Raw genomic sequence first — 21922 nt, forward strand, 5'->3', positions numbered from 1 at the left:
GTTGGGCATACTCCCATGAACCCTCCAGCACCCTGTAGAGGGTATAGAGCTGGTCCAGTGTTCCACGGCCTGGACGAAAACCACACTGTTCCTCCTGAATCCGAGGTTCTACTATCGGCCGGATTCTCCTCTCCAGTACCCTGGCATAGACTTTCCCAGGGAGGCTGAGAAGTGTGATCCCCCTGTAGTTGGAACACACCCTCCGGTCCCCCTTCTTAAAAAGAGGGACCACCACCCCGGTCTGCCATCCCAGAGGCACCGTCCCCGACTGCCACGCGATGCTGCAGAGGCGTGTCAGCCAAGACAGCCCCACAACATCCAGAGACTTGAGGTACTCAGGGCGGATCTCATCCACCCCCGGTGCCTTGCCACCGAGGAGTTTCTTGACTACCTCGGTGACTTCAGCTTGGGTTATGGACGAGTCCACATCTGAGCCCTCAGCCTCTGCTTCCTCAATGGAAGACGTGACAGCGGGATTGAGGAGATCCTCGAAGTATTCCTTCCACCGTCCAACGACATCCCCAGTTGAGGTCAACAGCTCCCCACCTCTACTGTAAACAGCGTTGGTAGGGCACTGCTTCCCTCTCCTGAGGCGCCGGACGGTTTGCCAGAATCTCTTCGAGGCTGACCGATAGTCCTTCTCCATGGCCTCACCGAACTCCTCCCAGGCCCGAGTTTTTGCCTCCACAACCACCCGGGCTGTAGTCCGCTTGGCCTGCCGGTACCTGTCAGCTGCCTCAGGAGTCCCACAAGCCAACCAGGCCCGATAGGACTCCTTCTTCAGCTTGACGGCATCCCTTACTTCCGGTGTCCACCACCGGGTTCGGGGATTGCCGCCTCGACAGGCACCGGAAACCTTACGGCCACAGCTCCGAGCGGCCGCTTCGACAATGGAGGTGGAGAACATGGTCCACTCGGACTCAATATCTCCAGCCTCCCTCGGGATCCGGTCGAAGCTCTGCCGGAGGTGGGAGTTGAAGATCTCTCTGACAGGAGACTCGGCCAAACGTTCCCAGCAGACCCTCACAGTACGTTTGGGTCTGCCGAGTCTGTCCAGCTTCCTCCCTCGCCATCGGATCCAACTCACCACCAGGTGGTGATCGGTTGACAGCTCCGCCCCTCTCTTCACCCGAGTGTCCAAGACATACGGCCGGAGGTCGGATGAAACGACCACAAAGTCAATCATCGACCTACGGCCTAGGGTGTCCTGGTGCCACGTGTACTGATGGACACCCTTATGCTTGAACATGGTGTTCGTTATGGACAAGCTGTAACTAGCACAGAAGTCCAATAACTGAACACCGCTCGGGTTCAGATCAGGGGGGCCGTTCCTCCCAATCACGCCCCTCCAGGTGTCACTGTCGTTGCCCACGTGGGCGTTGAAGTCCCCCAGTAAAACGACGGAGTCCCCAGTCGAAGCACTTTCCAGCACCCCTCCCAGAGACTCCAAGAAGGCTGGGTACTCTGCATTGCCGTTCGGCCCGTAGGCACAAACGACAGTGAGAGACCTATCCCCAACCCGAAGGCGCAGGGAAGCGACCCTCTCGTTCACCGGGGTAAACTCCAACACATGGCAGCTGAGCTGGGGGGCTATAAGCAAACCCACACCAGCCCGCCGCCTCTCACCTTGGGCAACTCCAGAGTGGTGAAGGGTCCATCCTCTCTCGAGGAGTGTGGTACCAGAGCCCAAGCTGTGCGTAGAGGTGAGTCCGACTATCGCTAGTCGGAACCTCTCTACCTCACGCACAATCTCGGGCTCCTTCCCCGCCAGTGAGGTGACGTTCCACGTCCCTAGAGCTAGTTTCCGTGTCCAGGGATCGGGCTGTCGAGGCCCCCGCCTTCGACTGCCACCCGATTGTCTAAGCACCGGCCCCTTACAGTCCCTCCTGTAGGTGGTGAGCCCACGGGAAGGCGGCCCCACGTCGCTCCTTCGGGCTGAGCCCGGCCGGACCCCGTGGGGGGAGGCCCGGCCACCAGGCGCTCGCATACGAGCAGAGCATACTATTAGACCTCAGAGGGTTAAAGAGATAGTTCACCCAAAAATGAGAATTTGATGTTTATCTGCTTACCCCTAGGGCATGCAAGATGAAGGTGACTTTGTTTCTTCAGTAGAACACAAACTGAGATTTTAACACAAACCGTTGCAGTCTGTCAGTCTTGTAATGGATGTGAATGGGAATCATGGCTAAAACATACAATAAATAAATTTAAAAAACATACACAAACAAAACGGAGGACGCGCTCAGAAGAGTTCTTACAATTCGGACATTGCGTGAATCGGAGGTAAGAATGATATAAATACTGTTCAGTTTATTGCACAGACCAATCATTTTATGTCTATTCACATAAATGTATTGTCACGCAGGGTTTAATTTGGTTTTGTTTGTGTATTTTTTATTTGTATATTTTATTTATTGTATGTTTTAGCTGTGATTCCCATTCACATCAATTATAAGACTGACAGACTACAACAGTTTGTGTTAAAATCTCAGTTTGTGTTCTACTGAAGAAACAAAGTCGCCAACATATTGGATGCCCTGGGGGTAAGCAGATGAACATAAAATTTTAAAATTTTATTTATTCCTGTGATGCAAATCTGAATTTTCAGCATCATTACTCCAGTCTTCAGTGTCACATGATTCTTAAGAAATCCTTCTAATATGCTGATTTGTTTGTATTTTTGCTCTTGTCTCCTCAGACAAAATGCACTGCTATCATGTCCAGGGTTTTCATTTGGTACTCACCCCTGCAGTTTCTGATGAAAAAAACTCTCAGATTTTTTTTTTTCATTTTTTTTTGTATTTGCTCTTAAAAGGACTGTAAAAGCTTTTCTGCGAGATATACAGGGAGGTCACGGCAGCAGACTTCTGACCTAGATATGCAGGTGTAACTGCTGCTCCCTTAAACACATCACTTAACCTGCCTTAGCCTCTTTGAAAATATAAATGAAAAATAAAGTGGCTGCTCTCATGAAGTGAATGTGATATAAGGACTACTTCAAGTCAGATAGGTAAAGTTTAAACTTGCATTTTAAACCTCAACATTTGAAGGGTTTCCTAAAACCAAAATCTTATGTACACGTATAGCTACTGTTAAATAACTTTGAACTCATTTAAGTACAGTTTGTCCCTAACAAAAGCAGTGTTTCTACCTCTTTTTCTACCTCAGAGTAAAAAAAAACATATAACATTGCTACTATATCTCACAATGTGACTAAATGCAACTTTGTTCTTCGTTACTGTGACTTTGTTTCTCCCAACTGCATCTGTTTCTCACAATTTGTGGCTTTGTCCCTGTGATTTTCTCTTAAACTTTATCTCAATTACCTGAGGCAGAAACAGACAACCGTAAGTATGTGTGAGTGGATGGGGAAAATGAATAAAACTGACAAGTGACAGTAACAGTGTTCTTCAGTGTCTAAAGCATTTATTTGGAACAACAACAGCGACGGATGTTTCGGCCTCGAGAAATACCCTCCAGAGAACGACGCAAATCTGAAGGATGCGTATTCCTTGCAATCATGTGTAGAGTTTGACTGTGAGGAAAAATGTGTGTGATTGTAAGATGGGGAGATGATCACAACTGAGTGCTCATCATAACTATTCCAGTTAGCTCACTTGAAATCATAAACTGCGCTACTTACTGGTGATCAGTCGCAGAACGACTACCCCGGTGAAAGCTGGCCCACTGTGACTCAGCATCTATCCTAATCAAACAGCAATCAAACACACACACTCCTAATACCCCTCTCATCACTCTCACTCTCAACTGACTGACAGAAAAGCCCAACAGCTCACAAAACAACAAGAAAGTAGCCCCAGGGGCCTTTTCTTAAGTCTGGCAAGCACAGATAGAAAAGCAAAGCAAACCTTCTATCAGCGTTTGGTTCTCTGTCTGAACTAGGAAAACAGCTTTGAGTTGTTGGACAGGCTTAATGAATCTTGTTCTTTTTACCAATTCAAAATGGGCAACGAACTGGCAAACTTTTCCCTCTCTTTCTGTTTCCAGAGCACACACCTTATCTTTCTTTTTTGCCCTCTTGACAGGTTGAATTAGCTTCTGTGTGCAACCTTCCTGAAGGTGAGGTCCCATTAGTTCCATCATTGGCTATTCATGTAGGACCTCAGCTTCAATCAGCTGGCTGGTAAACAGAGTGGCCGTAACCCATATTGGGATTGACAGGCCCCTCGCCCCGGGGAGAAGGTCATGATGGTTTTCCGGTTATTGTGTTTTCAGACCACACACCTATGGGTGCCTGTTACTAATAGGGGTGTCTTTTAATATGACCTCAGCATTCTCGGCAGTTCTGAGGTTGGAGGTAATAAACATAATCTTGGTTATGGTATACATCTGTCTTAGTGGCACTAAAATTGTAGGTGGTACTGCTGCATACTATGCGGGAAAATTGTGGCCTAGTGGTTAGCCAGTTTAACTCCTAACACTAAGGTTGTGGGTTTGAGTCTCGGGCTGGCAATACCATGAATGAGGTTCCCTTTAACAAGGCACCGAACCCTGAACTGCTCCCTGGGCGCCGCAGCATAAATGGCTGCTCACTGCTCCAGGTGTGTGTTCACGGTTTGAGTGTGTTCACTGCTGTGTGCACTTTGGATAGGTTAAATGCAGAGCATGAATTCTGAGGATGGGTCACCATACTTGGCTGTATGTCACTTCACTTCTACTTTCTTGTAAATGAGAGGGTTGCGTAAGTGTTGTTCAACCAAGCAAATCAAGCCAAAAACAAGACACACTGGTAGACTTGAGCCCTATACTAAACTTTACTTTGAAGTAGAAAGAATGGATGCTATCTGAATCCATTTATCTCTCTGGTTTAATGGTAGGTTCAACATCTTGACAACTACAATATCGAGGGGAAAAAAGTGAAAACTATCCCCAGCTTTGTCTGTTAAGCTGCCTGGCAGCTAAAGTGCCTGAAGAAGGAGTAAACTGTGAAAAATCACATCCCTGACAGGTTGCTGAAAAGGAAAGTCTTGTTGGCTGATCTGGATAAATGTGGTGACATGTCATTTCTGCCTTCAGAGCTTCATAGTCCATTCCCCTTAGTCTTGGAGTCTATAAGAAAAAAAAAAAAGAAAAAAAAAAATTAAATAATAAAAAAAAAAAAATATATATATATATATATATATATACCCTATATATATATTATCCAATGCTTAATTCAGGGTGGAGATTGCCAATTCAAAAGCATAAGCAAACAAAAATTTGCTTTTAATAAAATTAAATAAAAAATAATAAATGTTTTTTATTTTTTCAATTTCAGGAACAATGAAATCTAAAATCTGAACCACCTAAAGTGCTCTAAAGGTTTGTATGATGCTACAGAGACTAGTTGGGTAAAGGTCTGTAGTGTTGAATCGAATGAATAAGTTTAGGGAACAATTCTCACTATTAACTATAGTTATATAATTAGGTCCAAACTGCAGTTTTAGTGTAGTTTCAAAGTTCTCTACACAATCCCAGCCAAATAATAAGTGGCTTATCTAGAGAAATGATTGGTCATTTCAAAAAAATTATATAATAATAATTATACATATATATATATGTTATCACACAAATACTCGTCTAACCACACAAGACATTTCCAACATCATTACCTAATGTGTAAGTTGCATAGCTAGTGCAAGACAAGCATTTGTGGTTAACACATATATACAATATTTTTTTTTTTTTTTTTTTTTTTAAATGACACATCGTTTCCCTAGATAAGACCCTTATTCCTTGGCTGGGATTGTGTAAAGAGCTTTAAAGCTGCATTGAAACTGCAATTTGGACCTTCAAATCATTGGGTCCCATAGAAGTCCAGTTCAAAGAAGCGAAGAAGGAAAGTGGAGCAGAAACTGCAGCAGAACAGCACAAGAGAGGCGTGAGATGGTATGAAAATCATCACAGGATACTGCCCTAAGTGGGGAAGCACAGTTGAGGGGAATCGGGAGAAGACCAACCAGTTAAACAGCTTCTTCGACAGGTTTGACTGCCCTGCCTCCACTGCTGCAACCTGTCCCACTGCCACCCCTGCACCTCCCTCGAACAACACTGCTGGATGTGAAGAATATATGCTGCTGCATGTTAGCAGCACAGGAGACCCACAGGGAACAGTGCTTTCCTCGGTCCATTCATTGTTGGGTGTATAAGGAATGGACAGGAAGAGGAGTACAGGAGCCTGATTGAAGACTTTGTGGCATGGTGCAGGTCTAACAGTCTGCTGCTCAACACCACCAAGACCAAGGAGATGGGACCAGACCCCACCTGCAGCCTGTGTCCATTGAGGGTGTCTGCGTAGAGATGGTCCGTACATACAAATATTTGGGTGCTGAGGAGGCATCATTAAGAGGAGGGTCACCATGCAGTTGGACAAACTGGTGAGGAAAGCTGGATCAGTAGTTGGTGCTGAACTGGACACCCTGACATATGTAGCTGAGAAAAGTATCCTCTGCAAGATACTGTCCATCCTGGGCGATGTCCACCACCCTCTGCACCAAACCATTTCCAGGCAGAGGAGTTCTTTCAGTGACAAGCTGTTGTCCCTGCCCTGCTCTAAAGACAGACTGAGGAAGTAGTTTGTCCCTCAGGTTATACGGCTCTTCAACTCTTCCCTGTGAGCAGGACTTCAACTGGACTGTTGCTAATGGACTTTCTAGATTGATAGACACAGACTTTGTGAGCACTGCATATTTTATGTCTCATGCCATCTATATACTTTTATCTTTGTAATGGACTTAAACAATCTTTACAGTATTTTGATTTACATTTTTATAAATTTTAAATACTCGTATTTTGACTCTTACTATCTTTATAGGGTATTGTACTACATATTTGCACATCGTAAACACCTGTGTATATGTGCATATTCGATACTGGTACCCAGCATCTAATGCTAGTATTTCCATTAATGCACTTATGTTTATTCTGTACATGTACTCTTTTTTTTTAATTTTGTATTCTATGTTTATACTTTTTTATGCATGCTTTGTTGTCTGTTATGATGTTGCTATTGGATACCTGAATATTCACTCAGGTATCATTAAAATATCTATCGTCTAGGATGACATAGAGGTGAATAAATAATCAGGATTTTTTTTATTATTCTGAAAGTGAACTAACCGTTTAATAAATGTGGAAACGCATCATCGCAGCCCATAAAAAAGTCAATTAGCATAAGCAAAGCAGGGAATTTTCCAGAACTGGAAAAAATTTTAAAACATTGTTTTTATGAAAACAATGGAAAATACTGCAACACATTTACAACAGGGTATTAGTAAGACTAAAACTAATATAAAAATATTGATTTAACACCGTTAAATAAAAGGTGTGTGTAATCAGAGCCTGAGAAGACAACATGCTGAACCAACTAGGCAGGCAGCCTATGTCATTAGGAAAGTCCTAGACCCACTTGAGGTGGTGGGCGAGTGCAGAATGATGTCCGAATTAATTTGAACATCCTGGACAACATCTTGCACCCCCTCCATGACAAGCCTGTCGGAAGGAACTGTAGGCTGATCCAACAGCAGTGCAACATGGAGAACAACAGAATGTTTTTTTGGTCTACCAGCAAAAGAAATGTACAAACAAACTGAACAATGTATTGTATAGTGAATATGTATTGTTGGTGTACTATACATTTTGTTTAATTGTTATTTCCCATTACTTTAAAATGCCCCTATTATGGATTTTTGAAAATTACATTTAATGCAGTGTGCAATACAGCTCTAAGTGAATTAAATCATCCTGCAAAGTTTTAAATCTGAAAGTGCTCTGAAATAAGTCATTTTTTAAACAAATCCCAAGCCGTTTCATGTTGAAGTCAACATGAAACATTAGCAAATTGCCCGCCAACTTGTTGGTAAATTCGAATTGGTCTGAATGAAAATGCAAATTAATTATTTACCACTAGGTGCCACTTTTGGAGCAGTAAAAACATAGATATGTAACATCTATGGGCAAAAATAGCAGTTTCCCCGGTAATACTGTACACAAAGCAGCACTGAGCTCACAAATGCTGCTTTATCAGGTATTTCAGGCATGATGAAATGGAAATGAAACCAATTGGACCAATCACCACAGATTAGCATCACGCAAAAGAGGGGTTTGGAAAGATTAATAGTTGAGTCAATTGTTTGAGAGTCGTTGAGCAAGTTGCGTGACCTTGTGTGCATGTCAACCTGTTGTTTGGGACTCCTAAAACCAAAATATGAACCCTTCATTACCCATAATAGGGGCACTTTAACTCATTACTTTAAACTCATACTGTATAAAAAAAGTTATTTCAAAATATTGATGAATACTATACCCTAACATTGAAATATTTAATAACAACATTTTGCAGCTCAACTTTAACATGTGCCTTTACAGGAATTGACTTTCAAACAATAAGCCTACACTTAGAAACAATCAGTGAAGTAAAACAAAGTGACAGCTAGTCTCAGTGTGCTTGAAAGAAGGAAAAAGAAGGCAAGACCTCAAGGAATATTTATTTATTGAAATACAAAGGAGATCAAATAATCCACTGCCTCTTTCCACGAGCGTGTATTGCAGTCCCACTTACTAAATAACCTAATGCCTGTTTAAAACCTTGTCTCCATATCTCCATGAGGCTATCAGTAACTGGCAGTATTAATTACCAAGGAGCTCTTATAGATGTATGAGACACAGCATGCTTACCGAAACTAAGAAAAAAAAATTATTGGGGAAGAAAATGTTTTTGTGGGGAAGATGTGGCCTAATGGTTAAAGAGTTTGACTCTTAACCCTAAGGTTGTGGGTTCAAGTCTTGGGCCAGCAATACCACAAATGAGGTGCCCTTGAGTAAGGCACTGAACCCCCAACTGCTCCCCGGGCGCCGCAGCATAAAATGGCTTCCCACTGCTCTGGGCGTGTGTTCACTGTGTGTGTGTGTGTGTGTGTGTGTTCACTGGTGTGTGTGTGTGTGTGCCGTTTGGATGGGTTAAATGCAGAGTATGAATTCTGAGTATGGGTCACCATACTTTGCTGAATGTCACTTCACTTTAACTACAAAGGGATAAACTCCTTTATTAACAGCACATCTCTTCACCTGAAGAACCAACTCAGAAGACAAAGACATGCAAACTAACCAGCACCATTTTCATAGCAGGGCTGTTGCATAAACCAAAATGGAGGAATCTTCCATGACATCAATATTGCAAACCTGAGAGTCACCAGTGATGCCGTACAATAATGTCTTGAGGTTCCAGTGAATTATTCATCAGCCAACAACCGTTAGGCTGCCATTATCTATTTAAATCCCAGTGCAAACTCATCCCAAAGCCTGCATGTGGTGCTGTCATGGCCTGGTTAGAAAACAGGGAGGGAGGCCAAGGGAAAAGACAGGAAAGGATCTCTCATTGTGCCCTCTCTCCCTGCTCTCCTCAATCATTCATTCATCTACTTCAACATGTCATCCCTTCATTCTGAGTCAATGAGGCAATCATTCTCCTTCTCAATCCATCTTTTTCCAACCCGCTCTTATGTTTCATCTCCTGCTTACTTCCCTTTGTTTCCTCTTTCCCTTCTTTCTTTGATCTTTCCAATCATCCTTGTAAAAAGCTGAGGAAGAACCTCCATAAAACCTTTATACCACAAGATTGAGAAAATGAATCACTGTAAGCTACATTGGGGTTGAAAAATCTACTACATCTTTTCATACTGAAAAAAATGCCACAAAATCACAACAAATTTGAAATTCAATATATAGTTATGCAGAGCAGAATTTTGGACTAATGAGATTTAGCTATGGGTAGGGCTACCCAGCCAATTTGATGTCTTCATTATTCAGTTCTATAGTTCTACAACATTTATATTTATTTACATGTGCAGAGACATAATGCAAAATGTACTAAAATATACAATAATGATGTATTGACTGCACCCAAGATGTAAATCATTTAGGTATAAACGTATTTACAGACATTCAGATGCTTAAAAATCCTTATTTTAATATAAATATGTGAATGTCTAATTTTAAGTGTGTGTGTGTGTGATTTTTTTATCAAATGTAATTCATGGCCCAGTTACATTTTCTTGGTTAAACATTACTTACACTATGATAAAAAGATATATTTTTACATTAACAATGTAATCAATATTCTGTTTATTAAAGCCAATTATAAATAGGGAAGTCGGGAAGTCGTGGCCTAATGGTTAGAGTCGGACTCGCAATCAAAGGGTTGTGAGTTTGAGTCTCGGGCCGGAAGGAATTGTAGGTGGGGGAGTGCATGTACAGTACTCTCTCCACCTGCAATACCAAGACTTAGGTGCCCTTGAGAAAGGCACTGAACCCCCAACTGCTCCCTGGGTGCCGCAGCATAAATGGCTGCCCACTGCTCCGGGTGTGTGTTCATGATGTGTGTGTGTTCACTGCTGTGTGTGTGCACTTTGGATAGGTTAAAAGCAGAGCAAGAATTCTGAGTATGGGTCACCATACTTGGCTGTATGTCACTTTCACTTTCAATAGCATCAATTTAGTGTTTTTAAGCATTTTACATGTATTCCAGAATAATAACTCAAAGCAGTACAATTTAAACAACATATCTGTGAACGTATGTTCAGCTCTTCTTTTTAATAGTTAACTTTTAACTATTTTCAAATTTTTCAGTTTAGCTCACTAAATATTGGTCTCAGAAATAGAAATAGAGATATACTTTAAATTACTCACTTAAAAATCCAACATGTAATGATTTCATGCCATTTCAAGTCTTATTTCAACATAACAATGTGATTATATCTAGAGTTGTTTACTTACTTTTATTAGTCTTCCCATCAACAGCATCATATTATTCATTCAGACTGATTCGCAAATGAACGAGGTGGGGTTTATCGCATGAAAGTAATTTGATTTTACTGCAAATGTTACGTACCAGTACCTACTGTACATATAAACAATGAGAGCCAGCAAAGTCCTTCACAGACATAAAACTGGAAATCAACCGAATATCCTTTCACTTTCCATGTTTGGTTAGGACAAAAACATTATACATATAGCTTTTAGTTTTGTTGCTTTATTATGTTTGTGTCTGGTTAGGACATTCATGTAAATCATTTGTAATGTATTAAATTAGAAATTAATAAAAAGCATCTTCACTATGGTTTCAGACGTCTGAATCCCACTGTATATTAAACAGACGCCAGAGAGCCCTTTGGGACAGTTATAATCATATTTCTGAGCTACAGTCTCATATGCAGGTGAAAAAGGGTTCAGACCACGAGTGCAGGGCAGATCTCATAATAACAACATAATTAGAATGATGAGCATATCATCTCACAAGTCTATTGATCCATGATTAAAACCATTTATAAAATCCAGACCATTTGCAGTGAACAGAGAAAAGATGTATGAAACCCCACACATGAATGCACACAAATGCACACAATCACTCTCAATCTTCATAATTCAGTGAATGCAAATATGTTTATATGTTTAGAGTATGCAAAGCTTGTGCAACAGCAACAACAATCACGCACAGCCATGTTTCACTCTCGTTCTATATGCCCCACCCTTCAATGCTCTCTGCACTCGTTCTCCATTCACTTTGCTCTTCAGTCTTCCTCTGATGTGCCTGTTTCTCTGCACTGTGCTTCAGGAGCACTGCAGTACTCAGTTAGCCCAGCAATAGCCTGCTAGTTTTGCTCACAAGTGTCCACTTCATGGCTGGGATGGATCGGAGGGGCGAAAAGGGCCAATGTAGAACCAGATCACAGAATATCAAAACGAATAGGCAAAAATGTAATTTGTTTTCTCCGTGCAGATAGATTTGTACTAATTATAATCCGCATCTTTAAGCTTCCAGCCATGTATTGATGTGCCCTGATACATTGGACTCGTTTGATGCTTACTTTAAATCAGATCTTTCCACATATTACATCATTTTTTCCTCTAGTGGCTCATGTGTGTTTTGCTTTTCCTTTTTTGGAATAGACAAATAAGTTATGAAGACCATCAAAATGTTAGATAATATTTTGACTGTTGTACATGATCTTTTCCATTACGGATTATCCATTCAACTAATCGTCCCCTTTCTTTTGTAACTTACCAGGGAGCTCTGTTTACAGTCCTGGTAATTTCTTTTTATGAATTTTCATATAGGAATCAAAACTATTTTCTTTTGTATTTTCCTGACAGACCCTTACAACAGACCTCTAGCATGATTATAATAATTACTTACCACTCAAACAATGCCTGTCAACTCTTCATGTGTCTATGAATGGCACTTAGTCATTGGCAAAGCTGATCAGAGCTGTTTCCACCACCCAGAATAGCAAGTCTTAATCATACGGTAAAGCAACCACATCATCAGGCAAAATGGCAGCACCTTTCCTGCAAATGTTAACACACTCTCACATACGCACTTGAAAATAAAGGCAATGACGGATCCAAAACTGTTCTACAGCCTGACATCACTGTTCTATAAAGCCAAATAAAAGCTATTAAATTAAAACAAATTTAATAATTTAAACAGTAAATGTCAAGAGAATGTTCTGAAGCATGCCTCATCTTAAGGAGCTCAAATACAAACAGAGAATAGGAACTCTTCTCATCCGCTGTGTCATTTATTTTTTAACACCATATACGTTATTTATATACTCACGCACATACATCTTATCTCTCAGCATAAGAAAACGTCTGTTTTCCATCTTTTAGTTTAAAACATATTGAGAAGTGCCATTACAGTGTAGACATATTTAAATACAGAATCATACCTGAAACAGAAAACGAATAAATTACTGTATTTATTCGTTTTCTGTTTCAGGTATGATTCTGTATTTAAATTTGTCTACATATTCCCTCCTCATTTCGGAAACAGTGGGCTTTGAAGGAGGACGATGTGGTCTCAAAAACAAAGATGAATGATGCAACACAACACCAGCAGGGGTCACTCATACTTCATTAAATCAATAAATAAAATAAAAAAATAGAGAGAGTTAATTTCGCTAAAATACATTATATACATGAAACAGTTTTGACCCTATATTACTGATTGTTTATGTTGCTAAGGGTGGTGCGCAGTGACACCCAAAACCGTTGGGTGAAGCAGTCAAAGCTGTGCTATATTGTGATTCGTGAATAAAACACGGCTGCTGACCAATCAGAACCAAGGACTGTAACTAACCATATATAATATAATATAATATAATATAATATAATATAATATAATATAATATAATATAATATAATATAATATAATATAATATAATATAATATAATATAATATAATATAATATAATATAATATAATATGATCTGATCTGATCTGATCTGATCTGATATGATATGATATAATATAATCTAGTCTGTATATCCCAGTCAGTTGGTTCTCCTCAAAATACTTAAAAGTTTGAAAACCCCTGCTCGAAACATTGATGCTTTAAATAACCCAGAAACCAACATAATGATCTAAAGAACCTACAACTTTCAATCTCCAAAGGACCATATAGTAACTAAAAAAAAACATACAGCTAAAAATAGTTCCTGAGAAGTAGAGCATTCTTTACTGAACCTAATTATATAAGCCAAAGAAAATGCTCTGAACATATAAGTTCCTTTCTATATTTAGGACTGGCTCATAAAGCACTCAGATACCAGTAAACTCCTTTATTGATAACCAAAATCCAAAATGGCCTCTTTTTATTATTATGGGATGCTCAATATGTTTCATTATGTGGCAAACTGAAAGTGGTGTTATATGGCACAGGAGTGCAGAACACTCCACTGAACATGCATTTTAAACAAATATGAGTAATTGGCATGTAAAATGAACCTTGCGCCCCCCCCCCATTTACACATGGCTGACAGCAGGTGTGCTTTTTATTTATTTCAGCTAAAATTATTACTCACAATATGGTCACTTTCACAAATAAAAAATTAAAGGGATCGTTTACCCCAAAAAAATTATGTCAATAATTACTCACCCTAATGTTTTTCCAAAGATATTTTTGATGAAATCTGAGAGCTTTCTGAACCTCCTACTGTCAAGGCCAAGAAATGTACCCAGAACATCGACACAATAGCCCATGTGACATCAGTGGTCCAATCGTAATTTTATGAAGCTACAAGAACACTTTTTGTGTGCAATAATAATGTAAAATAATGATTTTATTCAAAAATTCTTCTCCTTTGTGTCACCCCTCGCACCATTTTGGAGAGTATCACAATGCATGCACCATTTACATGTAGATTACATGGTATTCTCCAAAATGGTGCTAGGTTTGACACGGAGGAGAAGAATTGTTGTTGTTTTTCTTGCACACAAAATGTATTCTCGTAGCTTGATAACATTACAGCTGAACCACTGACATCACATGGACAATTTTTGTTGATGTTCTTTGGTACATTTCTGGACCTTGAATGTGGTAGGACCCTTTCTGTCTATGGAGGGTCAGAGAGCTCTCAGATTTCATCAATAATATTCTAATTTGTTATCTGAAGATGAATGAAGGACTTGCGAGTTTGGAATAACATGAGGGTGAGTAATTAATGACAGAATGTTCATTTCTGAGTGCACTATCCCTTTAAGTGAGAGCCACCTCTGAATAGCTCACTCTGAGGCCCTATGTTTAAACCCAGAGCCTCATTGCAGAAAATCTTCATAATCAGTGTGTTTGGATACGGCTACGGCATTGTACTTAAGTTAAATCAAGAGGAATCAGGAGCTAGAGAAGGAATCTCAGAGGGGATAACTACTCTCTGAATCTGAGTAAAGATGAGGTCTTACATGAATATATGTGAAAATGCTGTTTTGTGCCTTCAGAGCATGAGGGACTGTCTGTTTAGCTACTACAAACTTCACAGTGGTGGTCAAAATATAAATGGACAGGCAGATAGCCTGCAGTGTAAGTCCCCAAAGGCTTCCTTTATAAATAGGCAGGGCAGAAGTGTTAAGGCAATGGTCTATTGTTAAGGGAGGAAAAGTCAACAGCAAAGACATTTGCTTGCTCTGCACTAGTCTCAACCCTAAATTAAACCCTTTTGCTCTAATTTGCCTATAATAGAATGAACTTTAATAAACAAGTAACTTGAAAAATAGAAGGATTCCAACATAACCTCAGTGACGCCGAAAAAAATCCCACCCGCCAGACTTTAACATTAGATAAAACACATAATCGTGTACTCATAAATACGCTTCCATTATCTCAGGCTTTTTTGACAATGAGGAGAATTAAACGGATTTGGAGGATATAAATAACCAAAGCGTTTATCTTGGCATAATTAGCTCTGATCCCTTTTTTCCTTCCCAACAATTAGGTATATCTTCTCTTTCCCCCCAAGCAAAAGCCTCTATGCCAGTGGAGCGAAATGAATCAAACACAGCAGTTCACGTGTCATTTTTCTAAATAAGGCCGAAATATAATTGAGTCAATGAGCAGTTAGTTAACCTACTTATTCAATTCACCTCTGCTTGAGCTGCAGAAACTACACCGCACAGTAACATCAAGACATCAAACAACAGATCAATGCTAATGATCTTGTGACACGTTTATCATATTTTGACCCACTTCTCTTGTATTTAAACTAGATGTACATGTGATATGGAAAACAGAGTGAGTCACATTGAGAAGAATCAATATTAAATGCTTAGTGAGCATTTGCCTTGAAGACCTTGAAAAACACACCCTTAACATCCATTTTTCAGATCGTATATCAAATGAGTTCATTAACTCTCCACTTACACGGCCCATAGCTTTCATGCAACAAACTGGGTGAGAAGACTAATTTGAATCAATACCTTCTTACAGAATCACATGATTTGATCCACATATGCATACAGCTTTATGACAAAACCACTAACCTACAGTTCAGAGGCCTTCACATATAATGTGCTTTGACAGTCTAGCTCAATCTGCGGAACTTTAGCATGAGTGTGATGCTGTCTAGCGCATCCCTGTCCAGGACATTCATTAACTTAATTTGCTCCAAGGTTCAGAGGTGCCTGATAATCCCCCTGTAGTGCTTAGATCCGTAACGGCTCCAGAGCTCCTTGACAAAACTTCCAAGTGCTGTCAAGTTATCACAGCTGCACACAAAGGTCTCATGAGATGAAGCCAGGCAGATGGGTTGATTTAGTACAGGTGCTCAAGATGACCCAGTAGTCATCTTAATAATAATAATAATAATAATAATAATAATAATAATAATAATAATAATAATAATAATAATAATACCTATATAACAAGCATCATATCTTCCCATGCAGAAATACCCACTAGTATGTGCTTCCAACATATCCTTTGAGGCATAACCCATAACCCTAACATCCAAAACATGCTTGCGATGTGAGTAGATAATCTTAAAAGGCAAGTCCATGTGCACTGTGACAGCTTCCAACTGATATTTGCATATTGTATCCAGCTTTTAACTTAGAGGACTCAAGAAAACCACGCAATTCATGCAATGCATTAAAGAGGCATCCGCGTTCTGCTTACCTTGCGTTTAAGTTAGGATGTCAGACTCGCATTCCCGTACTGATAATAGCTATTCAATATTCCTCCGGGCCGAGGGTTCGTTGCGCGTGCGGGCGGTCCGTTTGAGATCCTTACAGCAGCGCTCAGGATTCCCTCTGTCCCAGCCTCGCGTTTCCATTGGTCCGCGGATCTCTCCGCAGCACCTCACTGGGAGGAGGGGCAGAGAGATGCGCTCGCACACGAGACGACATGCAAATACATCGGAAGAACGAATCCGCTTCTTAACGAATGAATATGCTGCTGTTACTGTGGTTTAGGGAGGTTTAAAAGTGAAGAAATAAAATCAACGCGTGGGATACGATGTCAGCAGGACTGATGCGGGATCCATGAAGCAACGGATCTCCAGTGCTTTGAAACAAAGGAGCGCTGCTAGTTGTTTTTCCCCCCTACAGTATATGTCGGGGTCAAATTGATATTAAGCATTAATTACTTAACTAAAATGGATGCTAGTCTATTACTGAAAAGTAGTCTATACTAGACGGATAGCTTATGTAATATAGTGTGTTGATTAGCTACGTCAGCGAGACTAATTAAAAGGATCGACAGGAAAAGTAAATGATTAATAAAGTAATTGTCGACAGAATACAAGGGTTAAGAAAGCAGCAGGTAGTGAGTGGACTAAAATGATATTCACATGTGGTGACGCATCAGCAGTTTAAAAACTGACAGGGTTTTTGCAAGAATTAACAGCTTTTTCATACAATAGCCTACAATGCACCATTACGCAATTTTCCTTGGAATCAACACGGTTAGGTAATTTTTCTGTCAAAACAAATGACTAATAAATAAATAGATAATTTTAACGCTATTATGGTGAGCCGTTGTTGTTTGTTAACAAGGCAGAAACACGTCAACACTCAGCATTCAAAACCTGACTATTAATATTACAAAAGGAACTAAAAGTGATAGGCCTAACAAAAGCTACAGCACACAACAAACATTTATTCATGCCGAAGTGCAACAACATAAGCTTCCTCCTATAGTAGCCTACTGTGGAAATCACGTTGGTATATTTATTTATTTGTTTGAAAATATATTACTGTAATGCTGCCATAATCATTTGTGAATGTTTTGCAGTGGATGTTACGAACTGCATGGAAGAATGTTTTTTTTTTTTCTGTAAAATCATGTTGTCCACTCAAAAATTTGAATTTGCTGAAAATGTATCTATCCTCAAGCCATTCAAGATGTAGATGAGTTTGTTTCTTCATCTGAACAGATTTGGAGAAATTTAGCAGTACATTATTTGCTCACCAGTGGATCCTCTGCAGTGAATGGGTGCCATCAGAATGAGAGTTCAAACAGCTGATAATCCACATTGACTTCAGTCTATCAATTTAACGTCTTGTGAAGTGAAAAGCTGCATGTTTTTTGAGAAACAAATCAGGGTGCTTTGCTGTAATTTCTGTCCAAAATTCAGTGATCCGTAATGCTTACTCCTACTTGTTTTGCTTTTGTCAGCTGTTTATATATATATATATATATATATATATATATATATATATATATATATATATATATATATATATATATATATATAAAACATATATACAATGTTTTATTTCTATTTATTTATTTATTTATTCATTCATTAAAACACGGAAAACGAATCTTTGGACTTAATTTTATGCTTTCAGCCTTGCGGTTCTTTAGTGTCAATAACACATTGTCATCAGCCCTTTAATATTCAAAAAAAAAAAAAAATGAATATCACACTTTTGGGGTTGCTTTTTTATCTGGCTCAGGCAACAATTTGGCAGGCAGTAGTGTTATTTTCACAGCCTCTGGTGTCAGCTCAGACTCTGTGCAAATGAATGCAGTGTAACTTTGCAGACTTTGCACACACATTAGTAAGCCAGCCTGCGGGAATATGACTTTTTCAAAAACTGCATAAAAACATGCATGGCTCTCCAAATCAAAGTCTAGAGTAATTTTTCCATGGGAACAATTACACAAAGGCTCAAAGGGGGATACTAAAGGGTGTGAAGTCCTGTTTCTGTTGCATTGGATGATTTAATTATGTTCAGCACCTTGGCCAGCGACTGCAAGAACGATTATATGCAACTGTGTTGCAGCAGATCTCAGATCAGCTGAAGCGCTCTAATTAAAGAGCAAGTCCCATTGACATACACGGATAAAAAACTGCAAACCTAACAGCCAACAGTGACAATTTTTAAAAGGATACTTAAATTAATAGAAAGGTTTTTAACAAAAGAGAGAAAAATATTTCAACGTATTTACTGTCACTTTTGATCTATTTAATATGGACCCTGTTTTATACATCTCAAAGATGTAATGTCACTGTACTAGTTAAAATCTACTCTGATAAATATTTTCATTTATGCAAAAATCTTGCAAAAAAAAAAAAGTATTATATCCCTTTGTAAAAACTTTATTAAGCACACTTCCCTTATGAATCTCTGATGTAAGTTTCAGCAACAGTGCTTGAAGCAGTGCAGCCTCAAAATTATGGTAACATTTTTGCATCATTCTTTCCGTACAGATTCAATTAAGCATCTGAGAGACAGTCCCCTGCCACTATGCACTATAACTGTAGATGACAGTGATATAAGCTATGGATGAAAGTGGTGATTTGTGATGGGTGAAACACATCTGGTGGAGGGTAATTTTAGTACATTGAAGTAATGATCATTTAGAAACGTATTGTGCGATATTGACTTTAATTTATCCTTTAGACACGGGTTCTTAAGTTAAATATGATAGAGAGGGGATAGAGCAGGCCTGTAATTACAGGAGAAGCCACATTTACTATTATATGGTTGAGTAATGGCTGCTTAGTGTCTGGTGCTGTAATAACATAAAGAGCCTTCACCTTACACAAGGCTCCACATTTTCATAATGCATGTTTCATCAATCAGCACAATTTAGAGCGTGAACATCTCACAGATTGTTTCTAAATCACAGTCAGGCTCGTGGTAACGGTAAGCTCAAAGCTATTTCATGATTCATAAACTTCGTTATATTTTTATATCATACTCACATGTTTATTTCATGCATTCATAAATTGCATACTCTGGGACAGGCAGCAGGGACATTGATATTTACTCAAGCTATCACATGGTCTTGTGATACACAAAGCACATCACAACACGTCTCCATCACACAGTGTGTCCTGCCAATTGCAGGACAGAACAAAACCGAAATCAAATTTCCACTGAGGCTTGTGTCAAAGCACAGCTAAAGGTCACCTCTGAATTTAGTGTGCGGTCACAGCCTCCACCTCCCATGTGTAGACTGAATCAGAGGACGTGAAAAATGTGATAGCGACAGAATCCCAGAAATGTGCCCCCACACAGCTGTCCTCTGCCTCTCCTGCCTAAATGATTCTCCAGCTCTTACAATATACTGTAAGTAGTTAATGTATTAGTTCACCCCGTCACCATTTACTCACCCTCATGTTGCTCCAAACCGTCTTTTATAAGGATAAAATTGTAATACAGTTTTTTTTTTTTTTTCGCATTGGTACTATTTTCACAAATAAGGTGTACATTTTTAAAACTCTTAGTACAAAAATCAAAACTTATCACACTTGTAACACAGCTAGTCATTCTTTTCAAAACCTGATCTCATGCTTTAATTCAGTTGCACATGTTTTCATTCCATATAATCATTGTTTCAAACACAAGATTATTGTAATATGTAATGAGAACATTTGGTTTAATCACCGAAACACAACAGTATGATCTTCTTTCAGTTTAGTACTTTTAACATTCAGTTACATCCAACAGCAAACAATGCAAGATACTGGTTTCAAATCGGCCTTAGAAGTGCTGAAATTAATATGCTACAGTACTATAAAAGACAGATTACACGGTTTTCACATTAGGCAATACACTTTTATATACCAATATATTTAATACATTACCCAACATTTACATAATCTATAATTTCCAAAATATCCATCCTACGTATAATCAAGTGAAGGATCAATGAAGACATCCTCTACAATAATTTGGGCAAATTAGTTTTTATTTTTCAGATATAATTGTAACATAGATATACTTTCTATAATGAAATTTAACTAAATGAGAAGAAAACATAACATTTAGTGCACACATTACATTAATTTGGATCAAGCCTGTCTTGAGCATTTGGCCATAGATTCTCATCCACATCACAATAAATGTTATCATTGTTTAAGCACCTTGGAAAAAACCTTTTGGCGTGGCGAATCCATGCTTGACATTGGTCTACACTGATGTCATCACATGCATCATCCATGGCCTGAAGGAGGGTAGCACGCTCAAGGGGTTGGCGATCTTAGACCTTCCACCTCCGTGCTGAAAAATTCCTCAATAGGGTTGAGGAAGGGAGAGTATGGAGGCAGGTAGAGGGTCATGAATCGGGGATGGGCCTGAAACCATGCTTGAACTACCTCTGCGTGGTGGAACCTGACATTGTCCCACACAATTACATAGGTAACCCCTTCACCTTGACAGGCTGGCTCAATTTCATTGAGAAACTCAATAAGATGTGCAGCATTATAGGCGCCAAGTAATGGCCTACGTCCTACAACACCATCTTCAGAGATAGCTGCGCACATGGAGATGTTTCCTCCACGTTGTCCAGGCACTTGGACATAAATTATATGTTCGTACAAACACGCATTTTTATTTCTGTAGTTCTCAAAATCCATATACTGTATCTTGCTGACAAACCAATTTAAAATCTATAGGTTTACCAAACGGTTCAGTGATTAACCATTAAGATCAGTTGGATTAAATAATAGACAAATGTATTAAACTGAACGAGAAGAGATGCAAATCAAAAGTTTGATAGTAAGAGTTTTATGAAAGGTGGTTACTGTGAATGAAACATTTATAAAGATGAAACACTTATTTTGTGTAGTGAAAAGGATACTTTGTGGTTTTGTGTATTGTACTAACACAATCGAAAATATGCTGAAATGTTTGAAAAAAGTACACTTTTGATGATCTTTTGTGATATTAGTACTATGAGTTGTAAAAAAGTACACCTTGCTTGTGAAAATAGTACCAAAGTGAATACAAAAACTAATGTACTGGCTTTTCTTTTCCACACAAATAAAATCAATAGAGAACTGGAGCTTTCAAGCTTCAAAACTAATGATTTGTGCACTACATAACAAATAATCTTAAGTCAAATGCTAACTTTATAGGAGGAAAAAAAATATATATATATATAATAAATGTATTAATATTAATATAAAATTTATATAATAAAATTGTATTTATGTTAGCAATAAAATGTATTAAGCATAAGCAGAGTATTCTTTATGACAATACTGTTAAAACGTAATTTTAGACTATGTAAAAATTGATGTGTTCCAGGATAATTGTTGGGTATCATAAATGTTGGCACTTTTTACTGCTCAAAGCAAACATTTATGAGCATAATAACAATCCTACACTGAGAGCTCGGCTTGTCAGGGTGATT

General features: G+C 39.1%; 1 protein-coding gene across 1 annotated transcript in view; it reads right to left on the reverse strand.

The window, feature by feature from the left end:
- Positions 1-16565, reverse strand: part of dlgap3 (discs, large (Drosophila) homolog-associated protein 3) — a 196209-nt gene extending 179644 nt beyond the window's left edge. The window contains exon 1 of the mRNA XM_059556480.1: positions 16448-16565. The gene's annotated coding sequence lies outside the window, so the exon portion shown is untranslated. The remainder of the gene's footprint in view (positions 1-16447) is intronic.
- Between the last annotated feature and the right edge of the window lie 5357 nt (positions 16566-21922).

The sequence above is a fragment of the Carassius carassius genome, chromosome 8, assembly GCF_963082965.1.
Source record: "Carassius carassius chromosome 8, fCarCar2.1, whole genome shotgun sequence".
NCBI classification, from domain to species: Eukaryota; Metazoa; Chordata; class Actinopteri; order Cypriniformes; family Cyprinidae; genus Carassius; species Carassius carassius.